General features: G+C 37.1%; 1 non-coding gene across 1 annotated transcript; it reads left to right on the top strand.

The window, feature by feature from the left end:
* Nucleotides 1-275: 275 nt before the first annotated feature.
* LOC127743643 (small nucleolar RNA R71) lies at nucleotides 276-383 on the top strand. Its single transcript, XR_008005027.1, has one exon. It is a non-coding gene; the product is annotated as a small nucleolar RNA R71 (small nucleolar RNA).
* The last annotated feature ends 7,860 nt before the right edge of the window (nucleotides 384-8,243 follow it).

Below are 8,243 nucleotides of genomic sequence, written 5' to 3'. Positions count from 1 at the left end.
ATCATATTGACTTGTTGGGTCAATATTTTGTTCTGAGCCAGTATGGCATTCAGAGTATCAATTTCAAGAACTTCTCTCTTTTGAGGTGTCCCATTACTCATAGGATTCCTCTCAGAGGTATACATGAACTAGTTATTTGCAACCATTTCAATAAGTTCCTGAGCTTCTGCAGGCATTTTCTTTAGGTGAATGGATCCACCTGCAGAGTGGTCCAGTGACATCTTGGAAAATTCGAATAGACCATCATAAAATATATCTAATGTGGTCCATTTTGAAAGCATGTCAGAAGGACACTTTTTGGTCAGTTGCTTGTATCTTTCCCAAGCTTCATAGAGGGACTCACCATCTTTTTGTCTGAAGGTTTGAACATCCACTCTAAGCTTGCTCAGCTTTTGAGGAGGAAAGAACTTGGCTAAGAAAGCCGTGACCAGCTTATCCCAAGAGTCCAGGTTATCTCTAGGTTGTGAGTCCAACGATGTTCTAGCTTTGTCTCTTACAGCAAAAGGGAAAAGCATAAGCTTGTAGACTTCAGCATTAACTCCATTGGTCTTAACAGTATAACAGATTTGCAAGAACTCAGTTAAGAACTGATAAGGGTCTTCTGATGGAAGTCCATAAAACTTGCAGTTCTGTTGCAGTAGAGAAACTAATTGAGGCTTTAGCTCAAAATTGTTTGCTCCTATGGCAGGGATTGAGATGCTTCTTCCATAGAAGTTGGAAGTTGGTGTAGTAAAGTCACCAAGCATCTTCCTTGCATTGTTGTTTAGTTCGGCCATAATTGTTTCTTTTGCTGCTTCCTTTTTGAAAATTTTAGTGAGGTCTTCTTCAGAGTTTTGTGCTTTAGCTGCTCTTAGCTTCCTCTTCAGAGTCTTTTCAGGTTCAGGATCAGCTTCAACAAGTATGCCTTTATCTCTGTTCCTGCTCATATGAAAGAGAAGAAAACAAAGAAAATATGAAATCCTCTATGTCACAGTATAGAGATCCCTTGAGGTGTTAGAGGAAAATAAGAATAGAAGAAGGAGGGAGGTAAAATTTCGAACACACAAAGAGAGATGGAGTTCGAATTGACAATGGAGGAGGAATGTTAGTGTTTAAACAGAAAAAGATGAGAGATAGGGGAAAGAATTTTTGAAAATTAAAATTTAAAATAATTAGTTATTTAAAAAAGATTTGAAAATCAATTTTTGAAAAGATAAGAAGTTAGAAAATATTTTGAAAAAGATATGATTTGAAAAAGATATATTTAAAAAGATATGATTGGCATTTATTTTGAAAAAGATTTGAAAAGGAAATTAAAAAGATTTGATTTTTTTTTGAAAAAGATTTGATTTGAAAACAAGATTCCTCTCCTTGTGTCATCCTGGCGTTAAACGCCCAGGAGCTGCATGTTTTGGGCATTTAACGCCCAATTGCTGCATGGTTTGGGCGTTTAAACGCCCATCCAGGTACCCTGGCTGGCGTTTAAACGCCAATTTTTTCTTCCTTACTGGGCGTTTAAATGCCCAACCAGGTACCTGGCTGGCGTTTAAACGCCAGTTTTCCTTCTTTACTAGGCGTTTTGAATGCCTAGCTTTTCTATGTAATTCCTCTGATTTATGTTCTTGAACCTTCATTTTGCTAAATCCTTTATTCAAGAAGATATATTTTCAATTTTGAAAAATAGCAGAATGAGTCAAAACATATAATTCTTGGATCAAAATACAAGATATATGCAAGAACATTATGAATGTCAAGATGAACACCAAGAACAATCTCGAAGATCAAGATGAACATCAAGAAATTAGTTTTCCATAAATGAAAACTTGCAAGACTCACTTAGAACTTTCTCATGTTTGGGCCATATGCTTTGCAAGAATGCACATGTAAAACATCATGCAGTGCAAAACAATAAATCATGAAGATCAAACAAGGCAATTCATCAAGAATAGCTTGAAGATCATCAAGAACATTATGCATGTTTTTCGAAATTTGCAAGACAATTAAAATCATGCAATTGACACCAAACTTAAAATTTGGCCCTAGATTCAAACAAGAACCATGAAATATTTTTTTTGAGTTTTTATGATTTTATGATTTTTTTTTTTGTATTTTTCGAAAATTATATTTGGAAAAACGAAAAAAAAGAAGAAAAATTTTTTTGAAAGATTTTTGGAAAACTTTTTGAAAAGAAAATAAGAATTAAAACAAAAAGAAAATTACCTAATCTGAGCAACAAGATGAACCGTCAGTTGTCCAAACTCGAACAATCCTTGGCAATGGCGCCAAAAACTTGGTGCACGAAATTGTGATCATCAACAATGGTGCCAATATACTTGGTGCTCTCAAACGTGAATCACACTTTGCACAACTCCGCACAACTAACCAGCAAGTGCACTGGGTCCTCCAAGTAATACCTTACGTGAGTAAGGGTCGATCCCATGGAGATTGTCGGCTTGAAGCAAGCTATGGTCACCTTGTAAATCTCAGTCAGGCGGATTCAAATGGGTTATGGAGTTTTCATAATTAAAAGATAAATAAAACATTAAGTAAAGATAGAGATACTTATGTAATTCATTGGTGAGAATTTCAGATAAGCGTATAAAGATGCTTCATTCCTCTTGAATATCTGCTTTCCTACTGCCTTCATCCAATTCTTCATACTCCTTTCCATGGCAAGCTGTATGTTCGGGTTTCATCAGCGTCAATGGCTACCTCCCGTCCTCAGTAAAAATGGTCCAAATGCGCTGTCACCGCATGGCTAATCATCTGTAGGTTCTCAATCATGTTGGAATAGAATCCAGTGATTCTTTTGCGTCTGTCACTACGCCCTACGCTCGCGAGTTTGAAGCTCGTCACAGTCATCCCATCTCAGATCCTACTCAAAATACCACAGACAAGGTTTAAACTTTCCGGATCTTAGGAATGGTCGCCAATAATTCTAGCTTATACCACGAAGACTCCGATATTTCGGAATGGAGGCTAAGAGATACGCGCTCGATCTAATGTAGAACGGAAGTGGTTGTCAGTCACGCGTTCGTAGGTGAGAATGATGATGAGTGTCACGGATCATCACATTCATCATGTTGAAGTGCAGCGAATATCTTAGAATAAGAATAAGCATGAATCGAATAGAGAACAGTAGTAATTGCATTAATACTCGAGGAACAGCAGAGCTCCACACCCTTAATCTATGGTGTGTAGAAACATCACCGTTGAAAATACATAAGAACAATGTCTAGGCATGGCCGTGAGGCCAGCCCCCCAAAATGTGATCAAGAGATCAAAAGATGATCAAAAGATGAAAATACAATAGTAAGAGGTCCTATTTATAATGAAACTAGCTACTAGGGTTTCCAGAAATAGGTGAATGATGCAGAAATCCACTTCCGGGCCCACTTGGTGTGTGCTTGGGTTGAGCATTGATTTTTACACGTGTAGAGGCTTCTCTTGGAGTTAAACGCCAGCTTTGGTGCTAGTTTGGGCGTTTTAACTTCAACTTTTATGCCAGTTCTGGCATTTTGACTTCAGAATAGGGCAGAGAAGGGGGCGTTTGAACGCCAGTTGGTGTCGTCAAAACCCGAGTAAAGTATGAACTATTATATATTTCTGGAAAGCTCTGAATGTCTACTTTCCAATGCAATTAAGAGCGCGCCGTTTGGAGTTCTATAGCTCCAGAAAATCTACTTCGAATGCAGGGAGGTCAGAATCCAACAGCATCAGCAGTCGTTTGTCAGCCTCTGAATCAGATTTTTGCTCAGATTCCTCAATTTCAGCATGAAAATATTTGAAATCACAGAAAAACACACAAACTCATAGTAAAGTTCAGAAATGTGAATTTTGCATAAAAACTAATAAAAACATCCCAAAAAGTAGCTAGATCCTACTAAAAACTACCTAAAAACAATGCCAAAAAGCGTATAAATTATCTGCTCATCACATATCCATAGAGCATCCCCAGGCTAATGGACAAGCTGAAGCTGCCAACAAAGTCATATTGGCCGGGTTAAAGGGCCGATTGCAAGATGCGAAAGGTTCTTGAGCAGATGAGCTTCCTTAGGTCTTGTGGGCTTATCGGACCACTCCACATTCCACAATGAGAGAATCACCCTTCCGACTTGCATACGGAATGAAAGCAGTGATCCCTATAAAAGTAGCTGAAAAATCATTTAGAGCCTTATTTTACAATGAAAGAGCTAATGCCCAAGCTCAACGAGAAGAGCTCGACCTCCTCCATGAAGACCAAGAAAGAGCTCGGATTAAAGAGGAAGCACTGAAGCAAAGGATGGCTCTAAGGTACAACAGAAAGGTGATCAAGAGAAACTTCACCATCAATGACCTCGTCCTAATACGAAATGACATCGGAATACAGAAGTCAGGTAAAAGAAAGCTAGCTGCAAAATGGAAAGAAATTAAACTAAGAAACCTAGAATTTTAGAGAAAAGTTGGAGTTTCTCTCTCTAGAATTTAGCTTAAAACATCATACTACAATGCTTCTACACTACTTTTTATACTACTTGGTTGATCCCCCCTTGATGCATGCTTCAAATGCTTCAAAAATGAGTTGGATTGGGTCCAAAATGGGCTTGAAATCGCGAGCCACGTGTTCTTTTAAGTGAGTCACGTATTGCGAGTCATGCATACGCACGACCCATGCATAAGCACAAATTGGAAGAGATGTGTACCAACAACTCATGCATACGCACAGCCTTGAAAATTGTCAATCTTCATTTCTTCATGAATCCTCCACTTTTGAGTGTCTTTCCTTTATCTTTTCAAGAAAAATTCTTGCCTTCTAAACCTTACATCACTCAAACAAACATATCAAGGTATCGAATAGAATAAAAGTGAATTAAAATTCACAATTTAAAGCATAAAAAGTATGTTTTTAACAATTAAACACAATCAGGAGGAAATTTACAAAAGCATACAATTTCAATGAATAAGTGTAAGATAAATTGATAAAATCCACTCTTTTCAAGCAAAAAATTATCATAAAATATGAATTTATCATCAATCTTTGTTTATCAATCCTCTCTCTCTCTTTTTGCTTGATACATCGATGCCTCATTAAATTTGTAAGAGGTTAATTCTACATCCCCTTGTAATAAAGCATGTAACCATTTGTGCAACAATCAATTTTCGCCGAATTTAATCCTAGTTTTGAAGCTAGCTTCTTTGCCTCATAATGGTTATAAGGGATCCAGTAGTTTTGGCTAGCAATAGTTCATTACATAGGGTGTCCACTTACCAATAGACTCTTGGTTGTGGTTTGACTCAGACTTAATACTCATCATTCTAACACAGGTAGACAATTTAGATTTAACGCAATCCTTAAATAGCGATTAACAATTGATAAAATCTAACCATATATATGTTAGGTTCTTCCTTGATATTTTTCATAGCTTGAACATTAACTGCGTCAAATATACTATCTCATTATATCTCTTCTGGTTACCCTCCCAATTCACGTCTTCCATATTTGCTTCTCTAACCAAGTTATTCCTCTTTGATTGACCCTCAGACCTATTGACAATAAGTGCAGACCGATTAATTCCCTACTTATCAACTTTTCTGTATTTAGTCCACACCTAATACCCATTATTGAACCCATTACGATAAAGGTGTAGGGCCCTTAGTCACTTATTTTTTCCTTAATTCAGAGACCTCCACTAAAAAGTTTTTCTCAATTTTCACAGAAAAAACAGTTACAAGCATAAATTAAAACAAACAAAATATTCAAGCAAACATCAAATTCTAGCCATTCTAGTGCACAACTGGTGCAAGATTTAGAATACCCACAACTTAATCGGCAAGTGCACCAGGTCATCCAAGTAATACCTCAGGTAAGTAAGGGTCGATCCTACGAGGATTGCTGGACTGAGTAACAGTGGTTATCCAATTGGTTTAGTTAGGTACACAAAAAGGTTGTTTGATAGTGTAATTCACATAAAATAATAAACAAGAGAAGAAAGAAAGCAAATAAAAGGTTTGGTGTGAAAACAGTGAAAGAAAATAGTTAAGGTTTCGGATATGTCTACTTTTTTGGATTAAAAATTCTTACCAACTATTTTAACAATGCATGATTCATTCCATGGCAAACCATAATTAACTAAACCCTAATCTCTTAATGATTTAGTTTTCTCTAACCTTTATTAACTACCACTCTCGTGGTCACGTAATTTTTTAGAGGGTTAAGTGCAAAACTAGTTTATAGCCACAAAAATCCTAATTACCCAAAGCTAACAGGATTATATGTTACATATCCCAATTAGTTCATGTAATTAGCAATTTAGGAGAAATTTGTTTTTAAGCTATTATTCAAGTGAGATAACTCTCTCAAGAATCACAAGAACTCATGTAGAATAAGGGTCACACTCTCGTTCCACCCAGATTAATAAGATTAAGAATAAAAATAATCCTTGAAACTGAATCAATACATTAATTAAAATAGAAAACCAATAGTCTTAATCCATAGAAATAAACAGAGCTCCTAACCTTAACCGAAGAGGGTTAGTGGATCATGACTTACAGAGAAAATTAGGGTTCTGAAAAGTGAAACGTGCGGAAGAGAGAAGATCTGCCAAAGGTTGAATATTTTCCCTTTTATATCTAACCAAATTTGATTTGAAAATAAAATAGAATAATAAATTCTGGGCCTATAAGATTTTGTTTGTAAATAAAAACAACTAAAGTAAAATAAAATATAACAATTAGAAGGCAAATCCAACTAAAGATGCTTCTTGGGTGAAGTGGATCTGTATTCTGGCGTTTAGCACCGGAGATGGGCAGTTCTTGTAACACCCTACCACACAGAAGTTTACACCTAGGATGTAAAACAGAGGTGGCGAGGCGCTACGACCTCTAAAAAAATTTAATATATAATATAGTGAAAAGGAATTATATCAAGGAGCCTTTGAAGGAAGGGATAAAACAAAATTCGATAAATCGAAAAGCGTAACGCTCACGAAGCGATAGAGCAGACAGTGCAAGATAGAACAAGCTAAGCAGTTGATATACCAACAGTTCCAAAATAATATAACAAAACTCAAGACTCGACTCGCGAAGATAAACTGGCCCGAGCAAATAAGTGTATATACATATATAGATATATAGGAAAACAAAAAAAACCCAAAATACAGAGTTACAAAGCATGAGTCTCCAATATCACCTCTAAGCGGAATTAATACAGCATATATATAATAGGTGGAGACAATAAGCATCTAAGCAAATACAAATGACCAACATGAACCCAAAAGATGAAGATCTTCGCAATATCATAAGCTTCCAGCATGCCTCAGCGAAGAGCCTCACGTTCTGCATCTAAAAACCACAAAATCTGCATGGGTGAGAACCGAAGGTTTCCAGCATGGTAACAGTGCCCACATATCTAACATATAATATCCTGAGAAAGCCGAAGGCAATCCTAGAACTTCCAACAAATAATCAAAGCTTAAAACATAACTAAACCATAAGGATAAAACAGACAACTTGCTAAGGGTCTTCAGAACTATCTAAACTCCCCTTTCCAACTCCTGCAAACCTCCCAACCTCCACAGTAATAGAAATGCAAACACAAGTATATCAGACAAAGAAATACACAAATAGGAAGCATAAAGAACAATTAGGCAATTAGCAAGTAATGATGCAATCAATTAGATATTCAAAACAATTCACATATAATGCATATGATGCATGGCTGTCCTAGTGGCTGATGAGTCTCATCTGTCAGTTGCAAAGCCAACCTGACATGTCCTGGTAGCTAACCATTGGATAGAACACCAAACACAGAACAAGTGGGACAACACCGTAACCCTTGCATCTTACCCGTGTACCCGGAGCAGGGGACAACATCACCCTCCCTCTTACCCAGGCAGTGTTACATTTTCGGTCCGGAGCAAGCGGCAACAGAACACAGCCCTTGCGACTTACCCGCAGCCTCATCCGAAGCAGGTAGATAACACCACTGCATCTTACCCGGAGTCACATACAAAAACACACTTCCATATATCATTACCTTTTATCCATTCATCCACTCATTCTCAAATCATACTCGAAGCAAGTGGATAGCACCGCTGCCTCTTACTCGGCGTTCTCGCCTTTTACCCAGAGCAAGTGGTTAACACCACTACATCTTACCCGGGGCATATCAAAATCAATCTAAGTTCATCTTCCTTATTATCCCAATTCCTTTATAATCACTAACTCATCACTTCATTTTTGCCCATAAAACTCGAAACAAAGGGGCTGGAATTCGAAGTAAAAAA

The sequence above is a fragment of the Arachis duranensis genome, chromosome 10 (assembly GCF_000817695.3).
Source record: "Arachis duranensis cultivar V14167 chromosome 10, aradu.V14167.gnm2.J7QH, whole genome shotgun sequence".
NCBI classification, from domain to species: Eukaryota; Viridiplantae; Streptophyta; class Magnoliopsida; order Fabales; family Fabaceae; genus Arachis; species Arachis duranensis.
The sequence above is the reverse complement of the archived record's forward strand: the minus strand, read 5'-3'. Positions and strand labels throughout refer to the sequence as shown.